At 47.0% G+C, this 23,337-nt stretch overlaps 2 protein-coding genes across 2 annotated transcripts in view; both read left to right on the top strand.

Moving 5' to 3' along the window:
• The window catches only part of PRAG1 (PEAK1 related, kinase-activating pseudokinase 1), a 139,137-nt gene that overhangs the window by 19,691 nt on the left and 96,109 nt on the right, over positions 1-23,337 (top strand). The gene's annotated exons all lie outside the window — the stretch shown is intronic.
• Positions 1-23,337, top strand: part of LOC310667311 (low-density lipoprotein receptor-related protein 2-like) — a 93,019-nt gene that overhangs the window by 69,260 nt on the left and 422 nt on the right. The window lies entirely within an intron of this gene.

Here is a 23,337-nt window from a genome sequence, read left to right as displayed (position 1 = left end):
CTGGCTTCCTCTTTAGACTTGCGAAGCCTCCCCCCCCCCCCCCCCCCGCTGGAGAGGCGCGCAAGTCTAAAGAGGGAGCCAGGGCAGCGAACGGGATGGATCGCGCTCCCTGCCCTGGCTTCCTCTTTAGACTTGCGAAGCCTCCCCCACCCCCCCCCCACCCCCGCTGGAGAGGCGCGCAAGTCTAAAGAGGGAGCCAGGGCAGCGAACGGGATGGATCGCGCTCCCTGCCCTGGCTTCCTCTTTAGACTTGCGAAGCCTCCCCCACCCCCCCACCCCCCCCCCTGGAGAGGCGCGCAAGTCTAAAGAGGGAGCCAGGGCAGCGAACGGGATGGATCGCGCTCCCTGCCCTGGCTTCCTCTTTAGACTTGCGAAGCCTCCCGCGGCTGCAGAGGTTGTGCAAGGCTTTTCTAGAGGAGGGAGAAGGGACTGACTGGCGGTGTCAGTCCCTTCTCCCTCTTGGGGAAAAGCCCGCAAGAGCCGCACGAAGCTTGTGTGGGGCTCTTGGGGGCTTTTCCTGCCTGCCTCCCCCCTGCATTCGCTCCATAGGACGCACAGACTTTTCCCCTTAATTTTTAAGACGGGAAAACTGCGTCCTATGGTGCGAAAAGTACGGTAATTAATAATTATTAATAATAATAATAATAATAATGTATTATTTATACACCGCCCATTGGGCTGGGTTTCCCCAGCCACTCTGGGCGGCTCCCAAAAGAATATTAATAATAATGAAGTGATAAAATATCAAACATTAAAAGCTTCCCTAAACAGGGCTGCCTTCAGATGTCTTCTAAAAGTCTGGTAGTAGTTTTTCTCTTTGACATCTGGTGGGAGGGCGTTCCACAGGGCAGGTGCCACTACCAAGAAGGCCCTCTGCCTGATTCCCTGTAACTTCACTTCTCGCAGTGAGGGAACCGCCAGAAGGCCCTCAGAGCTGGACCTCAGTGTCCGGGTTGAATGATGGGGGTGGAGATGCTCCTTCTGGTATACTGGGCAGAGGCCACTTAGGGCTTTAAAGGTCAGCACCAACACTTTGAACTGTGCTTGGAAACGCACTTTTAATTTAGGATTGTGATCAGCAAATATTTTTACGAGAGAGCCTCTCTAAGGCAGTGGGGCAGGAGGTCTCTATACCCACCCACTGCCTCCTCGCAAAAATAGGATAGTGGCTTGGTGGCCACATTTGGAGATTTCACACTAACTGGATTCTTTCTTTACCAACTGATTCATTTGAATTAGCTGTATCTCAACTCTGTTTGAAATGGCCTCCCTGCCTCGTTTCCTATAGTGGGCCAATGAGAGCTTCTTCTAGCTACACTTGCCCTTTGGGGAAGAAAATCCTCAGGAGAGGAGATCTGTGAAAAATACAGTAATTCATTCTGGAGGTCCTTTCTTAACCTGAAACTGTTCTTAACCTGAGGTACCACTTTAACTAATGGTGCCTCCCGCTGCCGCTGTGCAATTTCTGCTCTCATCCTGAGGTAAAGTTCTTAGCTGAGGTACTACTTCTGGGTTAGTGGAGCCTGTAACCCGAAGTGTTTGTAACCCGAGGTGTTTGTAAGCCAAGATACCACTGTATCTGACTTTAGAAGACACCTGAAGGCAGCCCTGCGTAGAGAAGTTTTAATGTTTGATGTTTTGCTGTGGTTTTATAATTTGTTGGAAGCTGCCCAGAGCCACCCAGTGAGATGGGCTGGCAACATATTATTATTATTATTATTATTATTATTATTATTATTATTATTATTATAGCATAGCGTAGGATGGGAGATGACCACAGGCAGCAATCCTTGAGGTGAGAACAGAGGTGTGTCCGTTTCCCTCTGTGAAACATTGGAAGCTGTGGTTTTTTTCTTCCCGCCGTTCCACCAAAGATATGGGGAATTGTTTCCTTGATAAGAAGAGAAATATTCCATCATTGCACATGGAATGCTAAATGCAGCTTTTCTGACCAGAGCACGGAGCTCACAGGCTTAAAAGTATGTCTAATAAAGGGGGGGGGGGAGAATCACGCCCCACAACAGCTTTTTTGCAGCATTCGTGCTTTATGGATTTATGGAAATGCATGCTGAGAACTGTGCTGCTCCAAAATACACAGAGGAATTCCTGCTATTTATAATCCTAAAATAAAAAGGAAGTTATTGGGAAGGGAGGACAGGAGGTAACAAAACACTGGCATCCAGTTAGGAATGTGAAAGCTTGGGTTTCAGCAATTGTAGGAAGACAAGTTTCATTCATTTTGCCTGACAAGCTGGAAACTGGCCACTTGCTGTGGATCAGGAGCTCATTGATGTCTCGGTGATGCCGAGTCAGAATTACTAGCTCAAATGCTGAGATGGCCACTTAAGTTCAAGAGCCCTGTGATTTAGGTTTCTAGGCAGACACAGACTGAAAACCTAATCCCAGCTGCCCTGGGTGGCTGGAGAAACCCAATCAGATCAGCAGGGTATAAATAATAATAATAAATTATTATTATTAAATAGTAAAGGTAAAGGTAAAGGGACCCCTGACCATTAGGTCCAGTCGTGACCGACTCTGGGGTTGTGGCGCTCATCTCGCTTTACTGGCATACAGCTTCCGGGTCATGTGGCCAGCATGACTAAGCCGCTTCTGGCGAACCAGAGCAGCACACAGAAACGCCGTTTACCTTCCCATCGGAGCGGTACCTATTTATCTACTTGCACTTTGAAGTGCTTTCAAACTGCTAGGTTGGCAGGAGCAGGGACCGAGCAACAGGAGCTCACCCTGTCGCGGGGATTCGAACCGCCGACCTTCTGATCGGCAAGTCCTAGGCTCTGTGGTTTAGCCCACAGCGCCACCCGCGTCCCTGAATTATTAAATAGGACGTCACTATTTTCATTGGATAAATGTTCACAGGTTTGTTACTGTGTCACTTACCAGTTGTCCATTGAGAACCCAAGGTTCTTGTGTGACCTTTGTTTTGAAATCCACCAACCTACACTCAAGTCTCTCCCTTTGTCAAGAAGAATATTTACTTGGTTTCTTTTCTTTTTTAAAAATGGTACTACTTTTCAAGGCTCTCTCAAAGCAGTTCACAAAAGAACACCATTAGACATTTTGCAGACAGGGCACCAAGTTATGCCACAGGATCACATTTGGTAGGGTAGACTGTGGCCCTACATGTTACAGGGAATCTGGAATTGGAATGTGTTTCAAACTATAGCCTGGCCTTATAGTGTCATGGTCCAAAAATTAAGAGTAGGAAAATGAGAAACTGAGAGGAAACAACATTGACCAATTTGCCCGTTCCTAGCATTAGCCACGAAATTAAAAGACGCCTGCTTCTTGGGAGAAAGCAATGACAAACCTAGACAGCATCTTAAAAAGTAGAGACATCACCTTGCCAACAAAGGTCCGTATAGTTAAAGCTATGGTTTCCCCAGTAGTGATGTATGGAAGTGAGAGCTGGACCATAAAGAAGGCTGATCGCCGAAGATTTGACGCTTTTGAATTATGGTGCTGGAGGAGACTCTTGAGAGTCCCATGGACTGCAAGAAGATCCAACCAATCCATTCTGAAGGAAATCAGCCCTGAGTGCTCACTGGAAGGACAGATTCTGAAGCTGAGACTCCAATACTTTGGCCACCTCATGAGAAGAGAAGACTCCCTGGAAAAGACCCTGATGTTGGGAGAGATGGAGGGCACAAGGAGAAGGGGACGACAGAGGACGAGATGGTTGGACAGTGTTCTCAAAGCTACCAGCATGAGTTTGACCAAACTGCGGGAGGCAGTGGAAGACAGGAGTGCCTGGCGTGCTCTGGTCCATGGGGTCACGAAGAGTTGGACACGACTAAATGACTAAACAACAACAAAGCATTGTGTGACAATGGCACACTCTTCTCACTGCCAGAACTTTTGGAAATGCGACATGAGACCACCATCTCAGTGACAGTTCAGCAACCAACTCTGTACTAAAACTGTCCACGCATTAATGGAGCTGTCTGAAAATCAACTCACCTGCCACTTGAAGTGAATGACCATAGTCTCATATCAACTGAATGAAAAGAAATCAAATGCCGTTTTTTCTAATAGTAGACACATACATGCTGCTTCCTTCCAGGGGTCAATTTTCCAGCATGTCAAGTAAATACCTTATTTTAAAATTATATCCTGCAGGCGGTAATGCGATGCCTGACTATGTTATCCTAATTAAATGGCTCGCAGCACTCCCTGTAAACTTCAAACCAGGGCTGTGCTTCTGTTCTGAAATGAATACCACCACCCGTCGGATTCTTCTGTTCAGATGCCTGTTGCAGATGGCGCAGGCATAATAAAACACTTGTCTTGGCAGTTATGCGAAGTCTACAAAAAGTTTCCCAGACAGAAGTTCCTTTGCGACATGATGTCAAACTCAGAGCTGGCCCTACCATTAGACAGAATGAGGAAACTGCTTCAGGCGGCAGATAGCTGGGGGGCAGTGGGGAGGTGCTGGACGGCAGAGCTGCCTTAAGCTATGTGGGCTGCCTTAAGATAACCTTCTCTCTTCAGGTGCAGTGGGGCTGATGGGCCTTGTCAGGGAACTGCCATCAGTGTCCGAGGGAGAGAGCAAGCTCCAAAGGGATCCCAGAGAGCATCCCGGGAGTGGGAGAGGCAGCCCGTCTTCTGGGGAGGAGAATCAACGTAGCTCCAGTGGAGAAGGGGGGCAGATGGGGGAATCAGCGAGGCGGTCCCATGACTCCTTGCTGGGGACCAGCGGGGAGAGGAAGGGTCCTCCGCTGCCTACACCCTCCTTGTGCAGAAGGCTTCCACGCAGGGAGAGTAGGAGGAGACTTGGCGTCAAAGAGCATCTTTGCTGGAAGAAGTTTAAGAAACGCCCACTGTCGGATTCTGCCAGCGATTGAGACGGTCACAGGCGAGTGGCTGCCCGGAGAGGAAAGGTTCACTCAGGTAGCCCAGCCAGAGGTTGGGACAAGCTTACGCACGAGCAACCCCTAGAACCATTACAGGCCTTATTTACAGTGTTGAAGTAAGATGCAACAGCCAGCCCAGTCAAACTTTGTACGTGGAATGGGGAAAGGTAGCATCTTATAATTCACCTCAGACAGCAAAATATTATGGGCCGGTCTTGATGCAAGAGTTAGCGTGACACAGTACCCCTGCTCTGCCATCTAGGCCAAACCTTCTGGTCCATTTAAAAGTAAAGGGACCCCTGACCATTAGGTCCAGTCATGGCCAACTCTGGGGTTGCGGCTCTCATCTCGCTTTATTGGCCAAGGGAGCCGGCGTACAGCTTCTGGGTCATGTGGCCAGCATGACTAAGCCGCTTCTGGCGAACCAGAGCAGCGCATGGAAACGCCGTTTACCTTCCCGCCAGAGCGGTACCTATTTATCTAATTGCACTTTGACGTGCTTTCGAATTGCTAGGTTGGCAGGAACAGGGACCGAGCAACAGGAGCTCACCCCGTCACGGGGATTCAAATCACCAACCTTCTGATCGGCAAGTCCTAGGCTCTGTGGTTTAACCCACAGCGCCACCCGCATCCCTTCTGGTCCATTTAGATAGCAGTAATCAGAATGGGCTTCAGCAACGAACCCATCTGTCTCATGGATACTTGGTGCACTCTTGCAAAACATACCGCTTGGTAGCACACTGAGCGGAAGTGTGCAGAGCAAAATTCTTCAGCCCTGCCGCCACATGAAATCTAGTAGCTTAAAGAGGTCCAGAAATTCCTGGTAGGAGGTTACCTATTTGCAAAATTAGCTAAGACAGCTATACAACGGCAGAGGATGCACACAGGTGCATTGCTTCATAGAATAATTGCAAAGTTGGAAGCTACCCAGAAGGGTCATCTAGTCATCTAGTTTTAAAAATCTAGCTCAATTTTTCAAAAAATATTTTATTAATATGAACCAACAGAGCAAGAGGCAGCCTTTGCAAGGGCTCCTTCCCAACGAAGACCACTCAGGTATCATTTTATCATTTATCATTTAGCTGATATTTGAACTGACCCCAATGAAAAGCACTACACCTGAGTTAAATGAGATACTATAGGCCATGGGTAGGCAAACTAAGGCCTAAGGGCCGGATCCGGCCCAATCGCCTTCTAAATGTTTTTACATGAGTAGAATGTGTGCTTTTATTTAAAATGCATCTCTGGGTTATTTGTGGGGCATAGGAATTCGTTCATCCCCCCCCCATATAGTCCGGCCCCCCACAAGGTCGGAGGACCGGCCCTCTGCTGAAAAAGTTTGCTGACCCCTGCTATAGGCACTCTACCTGTGACAGCTCATTCACATGTAAATGCCAGCACCTGGTACTTTGACTGATAAAGGCACACTAACATAGTTAGGTAGACACATAGAGGCTGCATTGCAGTATGTAAGTGATAAACATACATCTGTGAAACACTTAATAGCTTAATTAAACAGTTTTTGTCCCAGTGCTCCAATTAGGTTGCACAATGAGCACTGACACAGCCTGGGTTGCTTTTTTCCTCCTGAGCAGAAGCCATAATCCATCTCTAGTTGTGTTTTTAAGCATTTCTGTGCTGCAACTAGAATGTAGGTGAAGGGACATGGAAAAGAGCTAAGAGCCTCGGACAGAAGATCACCAGGTTGATGGACCTTATAGAACTGATAGAAAGGACTGACAGAATCCGAGACCAGGAAGAAGAGACGGTGGAAGAAGATTGGGAAAAAAATTAAAAATTTATTTAGAGAAATATTGTAAAATTAATGATTGTTAGGAAAATGTTGGAATGAAATTATATGGCTTTAGTAGAAACATTATAAGGAGTTAAGTACAAATAAGTTTTAGGGTTTTGATGGTAAGATAAGGTTAAAATAAATTAAGATAATTAAATGACAGAAATCAGTGAAAGGTGGAAAGGATTTGCTGAAATAATTAATAACTAGAACACGAAAAAGGGAGGTGTGAGGAGGTCGAGGAAATAAGTTAATGAAAGATAATGATAAATATTGGATGTGTTTTTAATTGTTTTTGTTTTTGTTTGATGTATTGTGTCTTTTGTTTTCTTTTTATGTATTGTAATGTATTGATTTGTATTGTTTATTCTTTTTTCTTTCTTTTACTTTTTTCTGTAATCTTTAAACTTTTAATAAATATTATTTTTTTAAAAAAAATAGAATGTAGGTGGAGAGAGATGTTTCGATATGCATTTCACTGCACAGCGTAATGAAAGCAAGGTAATGCGGAGAAATGGCGTTCACATTCAGAAGCAAGTTCTGATGTGTGTTTCGCTGTGCCTCTGGCTTCTGTTGTATTATTTATTACAACATGTATACCCAAGGAGGACTGGGATGAGGAGCTTAAAGAGAGGCTTCAGAAGTTGTTTGCTGTAATCATTAGCCTAATGAATCCACCCTGAGCATCCAATCTCCCATGTTGACGTAGCCGTTGAGAAAGATGATAAACGAACCTGATCTTTCCAGTGGCATGACATGTAAACAGAAGCCATCAGGCCTAGTTAATGCCCTTTCCTAAATGCTATCTTTTGCATGAAATAAGTAATTGAGCCATGAGCAATGCAATTAGAGGTATCTGTAATGACTTTTTTCCCCCCAGAAGACGACACAGAACACCAAAATACTTGGTGAAAGTTCCATCTCTTAACTATCAGGGGCTGCTTGGATACAGAAGAGGAATGGTGGGAAGAACCAGGTGGTAAAATACAGTGGAACCTCGGGTTAAGTACTTAATTCGTTCCGGAGGTCCGTTCTTAACCTGAAACTGTTCTTTAGCACCACTTTAGCCAGTTGGGGCCTCCTGCTGCTGCCGCGCCACCGGAGCACGATTTCTGTTCTCATCCTGAAGCAAAGTTCTTAACCTGAAGCACTATTTCTGGGTTAGTGGAGTCTGTAACCTGAAGCATCTGTAACCTGAAGCGTATGTAACCTGAGGTACCACTGTACTGGCTGAGACAGCTACTGGTACTAATGTCCCTGGTGAAAAGGGACAGCTGGAGCATATGGAGCGCATTTTAATTGTCACCTTGGCTTCTTGCTTTGTTTTGCTTCCCTCTAAGACCCAGGCCTCCTGAAAAATACAAACAGGAAACCAACCGCATTGTTGGACTATATCGCCTTGCCTGTCTGTTGCCTTCACACGCAAACTTCCTTCCGTTACATAGTGTTCCTTTTGTACATGGTTCTGAATGGGGCGCATTAAGACCCCAAACAAGTGTTATTTATTAGCTGCTTGCCTGGCAGTTCTTCTCACAGAACAGACAGATAAAGCGCCCCCAAGCTGGCTTCCTATAGATAATAAGGTTGCACTCTGGTATACAGCCAACTCCCCGAGGCTGTTGAGTTAAAAGCCAGTCTGGGAATTTAAAAGGCAGGTGCCCTTAAAAAAAATAAAAATAAAAATCGCATTTACGGTTTCTTCTCCTACTTGCATGCAAAATGTCTCTTAACAGCCTCTGAAAGAATTTTACGTCGCAATACTGTCCTTGATTCCTGAGAAGAGGCAGGGCCTGCTAGGGGTCTGTGTCAGACTCCCTCAGTAAAGATGGGAGCAAGGTAATGTGACTAGGTTTTGGGTGCCTTAAAACTTAGACCCTCCCTGGACTCAGCTACATTGATAAAGAAACAACGATTTGAATGCACTATAAACATGCAACACCAGAAGGCGCAAGAGAGCAGGAAATATTTAAAATGTGGTTTTCCATGGGGTTTTTTTTCTTTTGTTACAACGATCTAACTTCTGACCTATTTATTGTGTGTGTGTGTGTCCCCCGCCATGCCAGTGTTTAGATCCATCCCCTGTCAGTAGCACTTGAGAAGACTGAGATTCTCCGTATGTGGAAGCATTTGTTAATAACCAGCAGCAAGGACTCTTAATAATGTGAAAGGGAAACCTGTGACCACAAAGAGGAATCAGGCTGTTGAGGAAGCTGGGCTGTCTCCCCTTCCTGTGGCGACCTGCTCCCCTCCCCCTGGTCTCCCAGAACCTGAAGAGGTATGAAGAGGGCAGAGCAAAGGCAGGCAAGCTGAAGGAGCCTCAGATTGCTTGAAGGAGCCTCAGATTGCTTGAGAAGGAACCATGGGAGGAAGAGCTGTGGGAAGGCGGGGGGACCTTCAGTCGTCACAACTGCCTCATAGGGGCAAGAGCTACCGGGACTAGCTGCTGTGCCACTTGTGCTGCTTCCGTCTCTGGAGTCACTAGGCTCCACCTCTGAGTTAGATACTCTGCCTATCATGCCAGCTTCAACTCCAGAGTTGCTGGAGACGGCCCCCAGCTCAGTCCCACAATTGGAGGCTGCTGCTCTGTCCATCCCATCGTCTCCAGAGGAGTCATCAACGCCTCTTCCATCATCCAGGTCATAAAGACACCAGCACAGGCCACCCAGTCTCCCATGAGGAGGACCTGTTTGCTTGCCCAGTCTAGCGAACAGCTCTGTTTGCTGTGCTAAGTTGTGTCTGCCTCATTGCCTTATATACAGTTGGACCTTAGATCCCGAACGCCTTGCGAGTCAAACGTTTTGGCTCCCAAATGCCACAAACCCGGAAGTGAGTGTTTCAGTTTGTGGACGTTCTTTGGAACCCGAACGTCCGACGCGGCTTCCGATTGGTTGCAGAAGCTTCCTGCAGCCAATCAGAAGCTGCCGCTTGGTTTCCGAACATTTTTGAAGTTGAGCGGACTTCCGGAACAGATTCCATTCGACTTCCGAGGTACCACTGTCATGGCATCCCAGGGTCAAGTCGCTTGATGGAACAATGAATCCTACCGTATTTTTCGCTCTATAAGACGCACCAGACCACAAGACGCACCTAGATTTTGGAGGAGGAAAACAAGAAAAAAATATTCTGAATCTCAGAAGCCAGAACAACAAGAGGGATTGCTGCGCAGTGAAAGCAGCAATCTCTCTTGCTGTTATGGCTTCTGTGATAGCTGTGCAGCCTGCATTCACTCCATAAGATGCACATACATTTCCCCTTACTTTTTAGGAGGGAAAAAGTGACTCTTATAGAGCAAAAAATACGGTACTTTGCTTACCAATCTGAGCAGAAAGGAGTTCAAGTTCTTCCAGTGGGGGCCAGGACAACTTCTATTAAAAGGCACAGCAGCCTTGCCTGCTTTTTCGCCTCGTTACCCGAGTTCAGACTCAGAATAGATAATATTGGGCTGGTGTAACTCAGTATAGGAGCCTTATATAGTCACACTGCCTTTATTTAATGAGGAAGCCACGGGTAATATTTCTGACTGCTGACTTTTTGGGCTCCAAAAATAAAACAGGTTCTACCGATACTAAAAAGGCAGCTGGCATATTTGTCGAGCACATAGAGGCGGGGCATGTAGCAAGTTTGCTGGGGGATTTCTGCCGCTTCCGATTTGCTGTTCACCGTGCAAAACCACTCATTTTTTTGCACCTATCTCACCACCAGTCCTGCAGGAGCACCTTGCGAAACTTGCGATTCAGCAGCCACTCAACCAGTTCCATTATTTTTATCCCAACAGAGCACTCCGAGTGACGCCACAGCATATAAATAAAGGTGAAACGAGATCCCATATCAATAGGAAAGATACATTAAAGAGGACAGTTATAAACTAAAAGCAGCCGTTTAGGATGTAATTCAGTTCTAAGGCGGCAGTAAAACCTGATATTCAAAGCCTCTTAAAGTAAATTAAGTTTTCACATTTAATAAGCCAAAGAGGGTGCTTGATGTCTCCTCCCAACTTTCCCTACTTTCTCCCCAATGCTTGTTTTTTCAGTTATCTGTGTTCACTTTCTGAATTTTTCTAAAGGAGAAAAAAGGCTTGAAACCACTTAAAAGTATTAACATACCCTCCAGCATTTTTTCGATGAAAATAGGGACGTCCTAAGGAAAAGCAGGACATTCTGGGATCAAATCAGAAATCAGGGCGGATTCTGTAAATCTGGGATTGACCCTGGAAAATAGGGACACTTGGAGGGTTTGGATTAATAGGGGTAGGGGAGGAAGGATGAGAGGGCCTGATGGATCTGTACATGGAGAGTATTTCACAGTGGCGGCACCACCACTGAGAAGGCACTGCCTCTAGTTCCTAATGACCCAGGCCAATGAGAGAGATCAAGCCTTGGTCCAGTATGCCTGAAGGAGCGTCTCCACCCCCATCATTCTGCCCGGACACTGAGGTCCAGTGCCGAGGGCCTTCTGGCGGTTCACTTGCTGCGAGAAGCCAAGTTACAGGGAACCAGGCAGAGGGCCTTCTCGGTAGTGGCACCCGCCCTGTGGAACGCCCTCCCACCAGATGTCAAAGAGAACAACAAGTACCAGACTTTTAGAAGACATCTGAAGGCAGCCCTGTTTAGGGAAGCTTTTAATGTTTAATAGGTTATTGTATTTTAGTGTTCTGTTGGAAGCCACCCAGAGTGGCTGGGGAAACCCAGCCAGATGGGTGGGGTATAAATAATAAATTATTATTATTATAAGGCCTCCAAGGCTAAGCCTTAAATCTAGGCAGACCTATGTGGGAGTAGATCAGCCTTTGCCATCCTGGTGCTTTCCAGAAGCTCTGGACTACAACTCCCATCAGCTATGCTAATCGGAGCTGATGGGAGCTGTAGTCCAAAGCAACTAGTGGGCAACAGGTTGGCAAAAACTTGAGTGGATGGTGCTTAAGAAAACCAAAGCTGTGAAAAGAAAATGTTGGTGCCTTCTGCTTTGTCATGTGTGAGCTGGGGTGCAGTCGAGCAGTCAGGTGCAATCAGTTACAGCATGGGACACGGGTGGCGCTGTGGTCTAAGCCACTGAGCCTCTTTGGGCTTGCCAATCAGAAGGTCAGCGGTTCTAATCCCCGTGACTGAGCGAGCTCCTGTTGCTCTGTCCCAGCTCCTGCCAACCTAGCAGTTCGAAAGCATGCCAGTGCAAGTCGATAAATAGGTGCCACTGTGGCAGGAAGGTAAACGGCGTTTCTGTGCCCTCTGGTTTCCATCACGGTATTCCATTGCACCAGAAGCGGTTTAGTCATGCTGGCCACATGACCCGGAAAGCTGTCTGTGGACAAATGCTGGCTCCCTTGGTCTGAAAGCGAGATGAGCTCCGCAACCCCATAGTCGCCCTTGACTGGACTTAACCATCCAGGGGTCCTTTACCTTTTACCTTTTTACTGTAGGGCTGCCATACGCTCCCAAAATGGTGTCTGGGTGGATTTTTGCAGAATCAGCAAAATGTCAATGAAAAACCAGATGTGTGGCAAGCAGCTCAACAACTCTGTCCGGATTTTCACTTTTGGGAATATGGCAACCCTAGCATTGCCATACTAGGGACTTTCCAACTATCCCTAAAGCCTTGGAGCATAATATATTTGGAGAGTGGGGAGCACTTCAGAGAACATTTGTAGCTCTCGTGCCAATTGTTCCGCCTTTTCCTTAGCTACCATTTCTTGTAGCGCTCTCTCATTAAATTTCCCTTCATTTGGATCGGCGGATTATTAACAGTACATTACTCTGGCATCCCAGTCATGAAGGAGAATGAACCTAAGACCCCCGAAAGCAGCATGATCAAATCACGGGGCAGATTACACGGCCACACCTGATCCAGATCTTAAGCAAATATCACACTGTTCACAGCATGCCTACAGGAATGCGCAGGCCTAGCTCGTTTAGAATGGTAATATAATTGGCAGGCGTCTTTAGCGAGAGAGAATCATCCCCTGTGGCTCAATTAATCCTGCCAGACCCTTAAGATTATATACCATCTCTAGAGTTTGTTCCTATTAATCACACAGCGCGATCAATGCGCTTGGTGTCTTGCAGGGAAACGGAAGCAACAAAGGAGGATCTCTGCCCCAAAGCATTTCCAATCTAAGCATCCGACAGTGGGGGAAAACAACATACAGCGTGAGCAATGTCACGCTGCATTTAATCCAATATTTTGTTTCTCATGGGGGGCCATCCAGAGTCAGGGCATGAAGGCTGAATGTGTACAGTGGAAAAGAGGGAGCACACCCAAATTCCTCTTCCCTCAACCTCTACGCATGCTCACTTTGTGGTCTGAATGGAACTTGACAGAAGAAGAAGAAGAAGAAGAAGAAGAAGAAGAAGAAGGGGAGGAGTTTGGATTTGATATCCCGCCTTTCACTCCCTTTAAGGAGTCTCAAAGCGGCTAACATTCTCCTTTCCCTTCCTCCCCCACAACAAACACTCTGTGAGGTGAGTGGGGCTGAGAGACTTCAAAGAAATGTGACTGGCCCAAGGTCACCCAGCAGCTGCATGTGGAGGAGCGGAGACGCGAACCCGGTTCCCCAGATTACAAGACTACCGCTCTCAACCACTACACCACACTGGCTATTGGTGTACAAACCACATGCAGAATTATCTCTCCAGGACCTGTTCCAGGAAAGGCAGGGTCTCCTGTCGCAGATACAAACAGGGCTCTCTCTCAGGGTTGTGGGTTGGAGCCCCACATTGGGCAAAGGATTCCTGCATTGCCGGGGGGTTGTACTAGACGACCGTTGTGGCCCCTTCCAACTTTATGATTGTTTGGCCAGTAGTGATGTATGGAAGTGAGAGCTGGACCATAAAGAAGGCTGATCGCCGAATAATGGATGCTTTTGAAATATGGTCTGGAGGAGACTCTTGAGAGTCCCATGGACTGCAAGAAGATCAAGCGCATCCATTCTGAAGGAAATCAGCCCTGAGTGCTCACTGGAAGGACAGATCGTGAAGCTGAGGCTCCAATACTTTGGCCACCTCATGAGAAGAGAAGACTTTCTGGAAAAGACCCTGATGTTGGGAAAGATGGCGGGCACAAGGAGAAGGGGACGACAGAGGACGAGATGGTTGGACAGTGTTCTCGAAGCTACGAACATGAATTTGACCAAACTGCGGGAGGCAGTGGAAGACAGGAGTGCCTGGCGTGCTCTGGTCCAGGGGGCCACGAAGAGTCAGACATGACTAAACAACTAAACAACAACAACAACATGATTTTTTGGACCATGGGGTGGGGAACTTCCAGCGTGGGGGCCTAATCAGGCTCCCTAAGGGCCCTAATTTGGCCCACAAACCCTTGTTCTCAGTTGGAACTCAACTGCCCCACACCAGACACCAAATGATGATGGTGGGGGGGGGGCAGGTACTTTGTGACTGCAAAGGTGGGTTTTGGGGTGCCCCAGATTGTTCCTCTACAAGAGTGGATTGTGTCCAGGGGCTTTTTAAATTTGGCACCACATGCAAGGCAAGCCGGGATTGGTTTGATCCTGAGTGAAGCAACCCTCTGACACAAGTACAGTGGTACCTCTAGTTACGAACGTAATTCGTTCTGGATGTCCGTTCTTAACCTGAAACTGTTCTTAACCTGAGGCGTGCTTTCGCTAATGGGGCCTCTTGCTGCTGCTGCGCCACTGGCACACAATTTCCGTTTACATCCTGGGTCCAAGTTCTCAACTCAAGGTAACTCTTCCAAGTTAGCAGAGTTTGTAACCTGAAGCGTTTGTAACCTGAGGCGTTTGTAACTCGAAGTACAGTCATGCCTCATGTTACGTCCGCTTCATGTTACGTTCTTTCAGGTTACATCCTGCAGCGACCCGGAAGTACCGGTAAGGGTTACTTCCGGGTTTCGCCGCTCGCTCATGTGCAGAAGCGCAAAATGACGTCACGCGCATGCGCAGAAGTGGCAAATTGCAACCCGCGCGTGCGCAGTTGCGCTGCTGCGGGTTGCGCTCTTTTCATGTTGTGAACGGCCCTCCGGAACAGATCCCGTTCGCAACCAGAGGTACCACTGTACGACTGTACTTGAATCCCAATTAATTCTGGGCTTTTAACACTGATACTAACTTGTCCCAGAAACGCCTCTCATGTTTCTTTTATATTCCTGGACTGTTTTTCAATGTGAAGGGCACCCAAATACAGTGGTACCTCTGGTTACGTACGAGCCTTAATTCGTTTCAGAGGTCCGTTCTTAACCTGAAGTACCACTTTAGCTAATGGGGCCTCCCGCTGCTGCCGCACCACCGGAGCACAATTTCTGTTCTCATCCTGAAGCAAAGTTCTTAACCCGAGGTACTATTTCTGGGTTAGCGGAGTCTGTAACCTGAAGCGTCTGTAACCTGAAGTGTATGTAACCTGAAGCATATGTAACCCGAGGTACCACTGTATAGAAAGAGCTGCAGTATGATCTAGTTCAGATTCCTACATTGCAAGGGGTTAGACTAGATGACTCTTGGGGTCCCTTTCAGCTGTAGAGTTCTATAATTCTAAGGCGGAATTTCGGGGGGGGGGGGGGACAAACAAGCCCTGGCCTTTGTTCTCAGGATTTTCTCTGAGCTATAGGGATGCCAACCAAATTTCCCAGGCTTCGTCCGCCGTATGTGAATTGGGCCCTCTGTAAATGCAATATGTTCCGTGGGCTCAGCAGCACTACACTTGGCTTACAGGCCAGCTGGGAGCACCGCAAAGTTAAAACAAAGGAGGTTTAGAAAACGGAAGGGGCGGGAGACCCAGGGCCCAGTGCAAAAGGCTTGGGTCTCCAGCGCCATCCCACAACAACACCCTTGCTGAACACGCAAGGAATGTTCTGGCTCCTGCTTTGATCAGTGGGCTGAAGCTCTCGGTATCTGAAGAAACCGGCTCTTGCCTTATTTAAAGACAAAAGCACAAAAGAGGAAATGCTAGTACTGGAGGCTGTAGCCATGGCAAGGGGAGGAATGCAACGGGGTCAGTCGCCCGAGCAGTGACTGTGAACTGGTAATTCAATCACTTTCCGACATCTGATCATTCCTGAGCTAAGTCTGAGAAACGTTTAAGAATGAATATATATATATATATATATATATAGGCAAGAAACAAAGAGAGGAGAAATAAAGGGAGCAATGGGGTGAGAGGAGAGGGAGGAGCGATTTACCTTTCACAGAGGGAGGGAAGCATCTTGTTTTGCGCATAAGGCCATTGGCAAGATCCTTCTGTGCAAGTCCGCAGCCCCACGGTGCGGCTGAGCGGCTCTCGGTGCAATCCTATACATGCCTGCTCCATAGGAAGCGACGCCGGGTTCCGCAGGGCTCATTCTCCGCCGGCGGGGGCCGAACTAGATGTGCGCTTAATGCGCGTTTAGCGGCTATGCACCTTGCTTTTCCTTAACTACTTGCAGGCGCAGAGGGGAAGCCCAATTCTCGAAGCAAAGGCAGAGTATGGGGAGTGGAGGTTTGTTTCTTCGTTTCCTTACCACCCCGCTGCATGTGGCTTGCTGGTGCCAAGATGTCTGTGCTATCATCATCAGCTGTGACGATGGCAGAGATATCAAAAGTGATGCAAAAGGAGCAGGGTGTTGATGTCACCGCATGAAATTTGACAGCTCCCTAACCCAGTATATTTAAACTAAGCAGCGCAATTGAGCTTTGGGGCTGAAGTTGATAATTTTTTCAACAACAACAACGTACTACCAAAGGTTTCCTGACTTAAAAAAAACCAACAGTTTTAATTTACTTTCAAACATACAGATCCAATACTTTCCCAATACACATATATTTTGATTCCGCCCCACCCCTTTTGCAGTTTCTTATATTTTTAATTCTTAATATTGCATTTCCCCTGTTGTTCCAATTATTAATTACTCCCTAATTTTTCTTTAATATTACATTTGACTGCTTGTTTTAGGTTAATCCTGCTAATGAATTTATATGTGTACAAAAACTTTTCAGATATTCCACAAATTTTCCCCATCCTTTAATGAAGTGCATTTCTCCTTGGTTTGTTATGGTTCCAGTAACTTTTGCCATTTCGGCATAGTCCATCAATTTGATCTGCCGTTCTTTCTTGGTTGGGACACAATCTTCTTTCTTCTTCCGTGGGATGAAAGATGGAGGTGAGAGTTGCAGAAGGAGGGAAAAGGAAGAGAAGGGAAGGAGGAAGGCGGCAGAAAGGAAAGCAGCAAGTGGAAGGAGGCAGGTGGACCTGTGAAGGAGGAGGAAGAGGGGAGGCAGAGCAGACCTGACCTCAATGGCAGCGGCAGAGTGCAAAGAGGGGACTCTTTTTGAGCTTCTGGTCTGTTACGTATTCAGTGGTCTGTGTTTGCCTGAGCTTGAGTCTGGACTAAGGATTCTGAGCCCTGTGTTCTGATTCGATGCACGATATCCAATCACAGAACATTTCAGGATTTAGGCCTCTGCCATTGGCCCTTAAACTCTGAGCTATGATTCGCAGCTTGGAAGTTTAGACAACCAATCATGTTGGAAGTGGAAGTGGCCCAGACCTTCAGAAATGTATATAAGCAGTTGCTTTGCCCCTGTTGTTCAGTTCTGTTAGTTCAATAAAGGATTTTGCTGTTATCACTGTGTCTCGCCTTGTGGGGAACCCACCTGCACTTCATGGTCCATGGTCTCTTCCGGTTTCGGAGCTGTGGATACAGCTCCTTGCCAAGGGCACAAGGGAGCCTAGGTATGCTTCTGTCTTAGAACTGTAGAGTTAGAAGGGACCCTGAAATTCATCTAGTAGTCCAACCCCCTGCAATGCAGGAATATCCATACAGTGGTACCTCGGGTTACATACGCATCAGGTTACATACGCTTCAGGTCACAGACTCCGCTAACCCAGAAATAGTGCTTCAGGTTAAGAACTTTGCTTCAGGATGAGAACAAAATTGGGCTATGGCGGCGCGGCGGCAGCAGGAGGCCTCATTAGCTAAAGTGGTGCTTCAGGTTAAGAACAGTTTCAGGTTAAGTACGGACCTCTGGAACGAATTAAATACTTAACCTGAGGTACCACTGTACAAGAATCGAACTTGCAACCTTGGCATTAACACCATGCACTAACAGTTAGAGTCTAACCAACTGAGTTATCCAGCATCGCAAGGTGCTCTTCAGCTCCTCACATGGTACGTCCCCAGGTCACAATTTAGGAGAGACTGCTTTAGAGAAAGTGGCTCGTAATGTTCAGGTGCTTCAGAACTTTGACTTTTCAATTATGCCGCTTTGTAACTCTTGTGTCCTCAGGCATTCGAAAGAAACTGCTTAAAAACCATCCCTGTACCACCAGCAAGCGACCCATAGAGATGTGTGTTACCACCTTTACAAATAGGCATTTTAAAGGATTGCCGCGATAAACCACCGTTAATCCTCAGACGGGATAAGTGATATTTCAAAAACTGGTTTGGCAGTCATTGTGAAACCCACACTCTTTTCTGATCATTTCCTAATCCCAATGTTATTGCTGGCATGTTGTTTGTTGTTGTTTAGTCGTTCAGTCGTGTCCGACTCTTCGTGACCCCATGGACCAGAGCACGCCATGCTGGCATAGGACCTTAAAATGCAGAGACTGTAGGACTCAAATCAGCAGAGGAGTGACACTTTGCAATCATTAGCCAAATCTGTGAGCCCTTTCCCTACACTAGACCCACACATGGCCAGTCCTCCCAGCCTAAACTGAGGCCTGGCAGAAATGGTCATAGTTCACCAGGCTCTACCTTTTCAAATAAGAATGGCATTGGAGTCTTAATCCTGGAAACAGTCTCTAAACTTCTAACTCAAACTTCCTCAACCTGTGTGGTGCCCAAAAACAACCCTTCCCTTCAAAAATAATGTAATAATTTGGGTGTTTTCACCTTCTGGGACTTTACACTGCAGATTATGGGTGGGGTGGTCTTTTTTATTATTATTAACTTTTCCTTTAGTCAATCCCTTCCTACCGGAAAATGAAACCTATCCAAATCACCTTTTGTATAGTTGAAAAATGAAAGTATCCCTCTGGAATGGCCAGATGACCCTTTGACCTGTGATTCAGACACCAGTTCGGTTTTGAAATAGTTGAAATAGTGACTTGAGAAAAAACAGAAGGGTTATGAATGTGCCTGTTAGAGATGGAGGGGTATGATTTATGGAGCTTTTATCAGCCCATTGTACGAGCCAGAATTGCAGTGCTTCGGGGTTGAGAAGTCCCCCTCCTTTCCAGCTACAGCACAAGGTCGCTGCAGTTCCATCCCCTGATATGACCATTGCCCTCTTCCTCTCACAGGCAGACATACTGTGAATGCCTTTTCTCCCACGCTTGTAGGAGAATGCATTTTCTCTGATTCTAATATTAGAAAGACCACTGGTCCATATAGCTCAATACCGAGCACCTCCAAGCAGTGTTTTGTTTTGTTTTTCTATTTAAAAAAATGTTTAGGGGTACTCTCATTTTGACTCAAGAAAATCACCATTTTATAATTCAAACTGGGAACAGTAAATGGACAAAAGTACAAAGAACATGCATGACCTCATATTATCACACATCCACATTCCACACTGCTTCACACATTAAACGCTCACTTCCGTCTCAGACTCAGGAAACACCGGGAAAGGAAAGGAAGCCACCATCGGAGGTGGTAACAACGAAACTGACCAATCACCGTGCTCGAGTCCAATTCCTACTTCACACATTAAATGCTCGCTTCTGTTTGAGACTCAGGAAACTGAGGCCGCCATTGGGGGTAGCAACAGAACTGACGATTCACCGTGGTAGAGAAGAAACTATTTTTTTTAATTTAAAAAATTAGTTTCTTCTCCGGTTAGATTCACAGAATGTTTAGGAGTATGCGTCCCCCTGCGTCCCCCCAGAAAAAAGCACTGCCTCCAGGCATCTTTTTATTGTGCATCCATGATGTTTGTGTTCATGATGGTATCAGGACGGCTGTACGCAATCGCACTTTCAATACCGTTTGCACCAGCAGACGTTTCAGGGTGGGCATAATATTTCTTTTCTAATCCGTGTGTGTCACATTGCCTCTTGCTGAAATCTTGTACCGCAAACGTTCCAGGGTTGTTGTTGTTTTGGTCCCTCTTTTGTTGCACTGTCGTGCAAGAGTGCTCCTCCGCAGCAAAGACGTATGAATGGGCCAGGATCCTTCCACCATGAATCCACTAACGTTGGGCCAAGGACATGTTGCAAAATGCAGCTTCAAAAAAACCACAGTCTGGAAGGGCTCATTGTCTGTGCTGACAGGTACAGGGTTTTTGGGGCGATGTGGGGCTTGAACTCGGGACCTCCTGCATCCAAAATATACACTCTTCCCCTGTAAAAGTTAAAGGGACCCCTGACCATTAGGTCCAGTCGTGGCCGACTCTGGGGTTGCGGTGCTCATCTCGCTTTATTGGCCGAGGGAGCCGGCGTACAGCTTCCGGGTCATGTGGCCAGCATGACTAAGCCGCTTCTGGCGAACCAGAGCAGCGCACGGAAATACCGTTTACCTTCCCGCTGGAGCGGTACCTATTTATCTACTTGCACTTTGATGTGCTTTTGAACTGCTAGGTTGGCAGGAGCAGGGACTGAGCAACAGGAGCTCACCCCGTCACGAGGATTCAAACCGCTGACCTTCTGATCGGCAAGTCCTAGGCTCTGTGGTTTAACCCACAGCGCCACCCCCGTCCCCACTCTTCCCCTGAGCTACAGCCTATTCCCTAACTCTGAGCAGCTGCAGCGATGGCGGTGGGGCTTAAACCACAAACCCCACAGCCCTTTTGTACTCGCTTTCCCTCTCTGTGCAAGCAAAGACTGAAAGGGACTATTGTGAGGCAGCAGGTCCCCACGATAATAGCCAGTTCTCAACATTTCATCTCTCTATCACACTAAAGCATTGTGATTCATGTAGCCGGAAAGAAGCAACTGCAGGGACACAGGAGCCATGGTAAAATTCTTTTTTCCTTTTTTTTACTGAACTGAGAGTCAAACAAGAAACCTGAAGCCCAGTTGCAAAGTAGGCTAAGATTAAAGATTTGCTCTTCCTCATCAAGAAACTGAGATCATCTGGCACAGGGAGTTCACGTGATTTTATTTCCACTCTCCAATATAAGTTAAAGCGAATGCTTCTGATGGAATGACATACAGTATGTGTCAAGAGTTCAGCCTACACTTGAGTAGGACCCTGGCAGAGACACATGTCCGACAGGCATGTTCTCTCCCTCCTGGTCGATCGGGAGCTTCAAAAGCTTTCTTCAGCCCGAACATCACAGCGACCGATGCCAACAGACAGACTTAGGGATCTGCGGAGTTTGCGTATCATGCGCGTGACAGACCTCCACAACTCAGCAGTTTGGCTAATCTACTTTATTTATATATAAACATACACGGAGCACTGCAACATGGCTCCCCCTCTCTCTCTAGCATCAGACAGCAAAGAGAAAAAGAACAAAGGACAATAGTCCCACTTCACGGAACACAGTAACACAAACATCCTGTTTCGTCACTTCCCACTCTGTGGAGTCAAAATATATACCGTCATGTGAAAGACAACAACACCATGACTGCAATCATAGAGCAGGAATTCTAACAGTATGTATGTGCGCACACTTGAAACCCTCTAAGTGTCCCTGTTTTGCAGGGGCAGTCTCAGAATTACCATCCTAGCTTCTGACTTGATCCTGGAATGTCCCTATTTCCCCCACCAGTGCTGCCACTGCTGAGTTCAGGGAAGAGGATGAGCTGGCCCTTGTCCCGAGCAACAAGAGTGGCAGCTGTGAGAGAGCATCCGGGAGCCTCTCCGTGGCCGCTGCTGCCAGCCTCCTCCCTTGGGCAGCTTGTAGTGGCGGGTGCAGCCCGAGCGAGGAGGAAAGAGGCTGCCTCTGCCAAGGCCCGGCCCATGTGACACGCCAGCTTTGAGGTGCAGGCAGGGCCGCTGCCCTGGGTGAGAAGGAAGGGGGAGGGGAGCGGAACGCGAGGAGTCTTAATTTAAAAAATATATTTTTAAAAAGAAAACACTTTGTGTGTCTGCATCTAATCTTGCCCCTTATTTATTGTTGTGTGTTTCTCTTTTTGTAAATTTACCAAAGAATGAAATGAAATGAAATCAGGATCAAGGGGTTTTCTCAGACGGTAGAGGGATTTTTTTTATTATTATTATTTATTATTATCATCATAATCAACATTATTTATTATTTATACCCCACCCGTCTGGCTGGGCTTCCCCAGCAACTCTGGGCGGCTTCCAACAAAATATTAACATACAGTAATGCATCAAAAGCTTCCCTAAACAGGGCTGCCTTCAGATGTCTTCTAAAAGTCAGGTAGTTGTTGTTCTCTTTGACATCTGGTGGGAGGGCGTTCCACAAGGCGGGCGCCACTACCGAGAAGGCCCTCTGCCTGGCTCCCTGTAACTTGGCTTCTCGCAGTGAGGGAACCGCCAGAAGGCTCTCGGAGCTGTACCTCAGTGTCCAGGCAGAATGATGGGGGGTATGTGTGCTTTGTCCCATTGGTGAAATAGTGCTGGCACTCACTGTTCTTCTGATAGGAAATGCTCTGCAGCTGGGGGGGGGCACAAAAATGGGGTGTCAAGGAGGGCGAGTTCAGGGGGATGAGTGAGAAATGTCCCTATTTTCATCTGAGGAATGTTGGAGGGTATGACATGTGATGTCTATATATACAGAGCTTGACTGCTCCCATGAAAACTTTTAACCGTATCCTGGCCCTGCCTCTGCCCCCAACCACTATAATGACAATTTTGTTAGTAACGTCTCTGTCTCTAAGTACTGCAATGTAAGGCTGGCACTGGATTCATGCCCATGAAATAGAGTCGTTTCTGAAAATCCAGCAGTTAAAAAAGGCATTGATTGCTTCCAAATGAGTGGTCACCCTGACTGATTTTTGCAAAATTGGTGTGGTTTATATGATGTTGTTAAGTGGTGGTTCTCCTGCACTTTCCCCTGTAGTTTTCCATTTATTTTTTGGAAGCCAATGTATTGTGCAAGAGTACTTTGTTGTTGTTTAGTCGTTTAGTCGTGTCCGACTCTTCGTGACCCCATGGACCGGAGCACGCCAGGCACTCCTGTCCTCCACTGCCTCCCGCAGTTTGGTCAGACTCATGTTTGTAGCTTCGAGAACACTGTCCAACCATCTTGTCCTCTGTCGTCCCCTTCTCCTTGTGCCCTCCATCTTTCCCAGCATCAGGGTCTTTTCCAGGGAGTCTTCTCTTCTCATGAGGTGGCCAAAGTACTGGAGCCTCAGCTTCAGGATCTGTCCTTCCAGTGAGCACTCAGGGCTGATTTCCTTAAGAATGGAGAGGTTTGATCTTCTTGCAGTCCATGGGACTCTCAAGAGTCTCCTCCAGCACCATAATTCAAAAGCATCCATTCTTGGGCGATCAGCCTTCTTTATGGTCCAGCTCTCACTTCCATACATCACTACTGGGAAAACCATAGCTTTAACTATACGGACCTTTGTTGGCAAGGTGATGTTTCTACTTTTTAAGATGCTGTCTAGGTTTGTCATTGCTTTTCTCCCAAGAAGCAGGTCTTTTAATTTCGTGGCTGCTGTCACCACCTGCAGTGATAATGGGAGCTGGGCATGTTTAGCCTGGAGAAGAGGAGGTTAAGGGGTGATATGATAGCCATGTTCAAATATATAAAAGGATGTCACATAGAGGAGGGAGGAAGGTTGTTTTCTGCTGCTCCAGAGAAGCGGACACGGAGCA

This window comes from Podarcis tiliguerta (assembly GCF_965153285.1).
Source record: "Podarcis tiliguerta genome assembly, chromosome: 17".
In the NCBI taxonomy this organism is placed as follows: Eukaryota; Metazoa; Chordata; class Lepidosauria; order Squamata; family Lacertidae; genus Podarcis; species Podarcis tiliguerta.
This window is presented reverse-complemented; position numbering and strand designations above follow the sequence as displayed.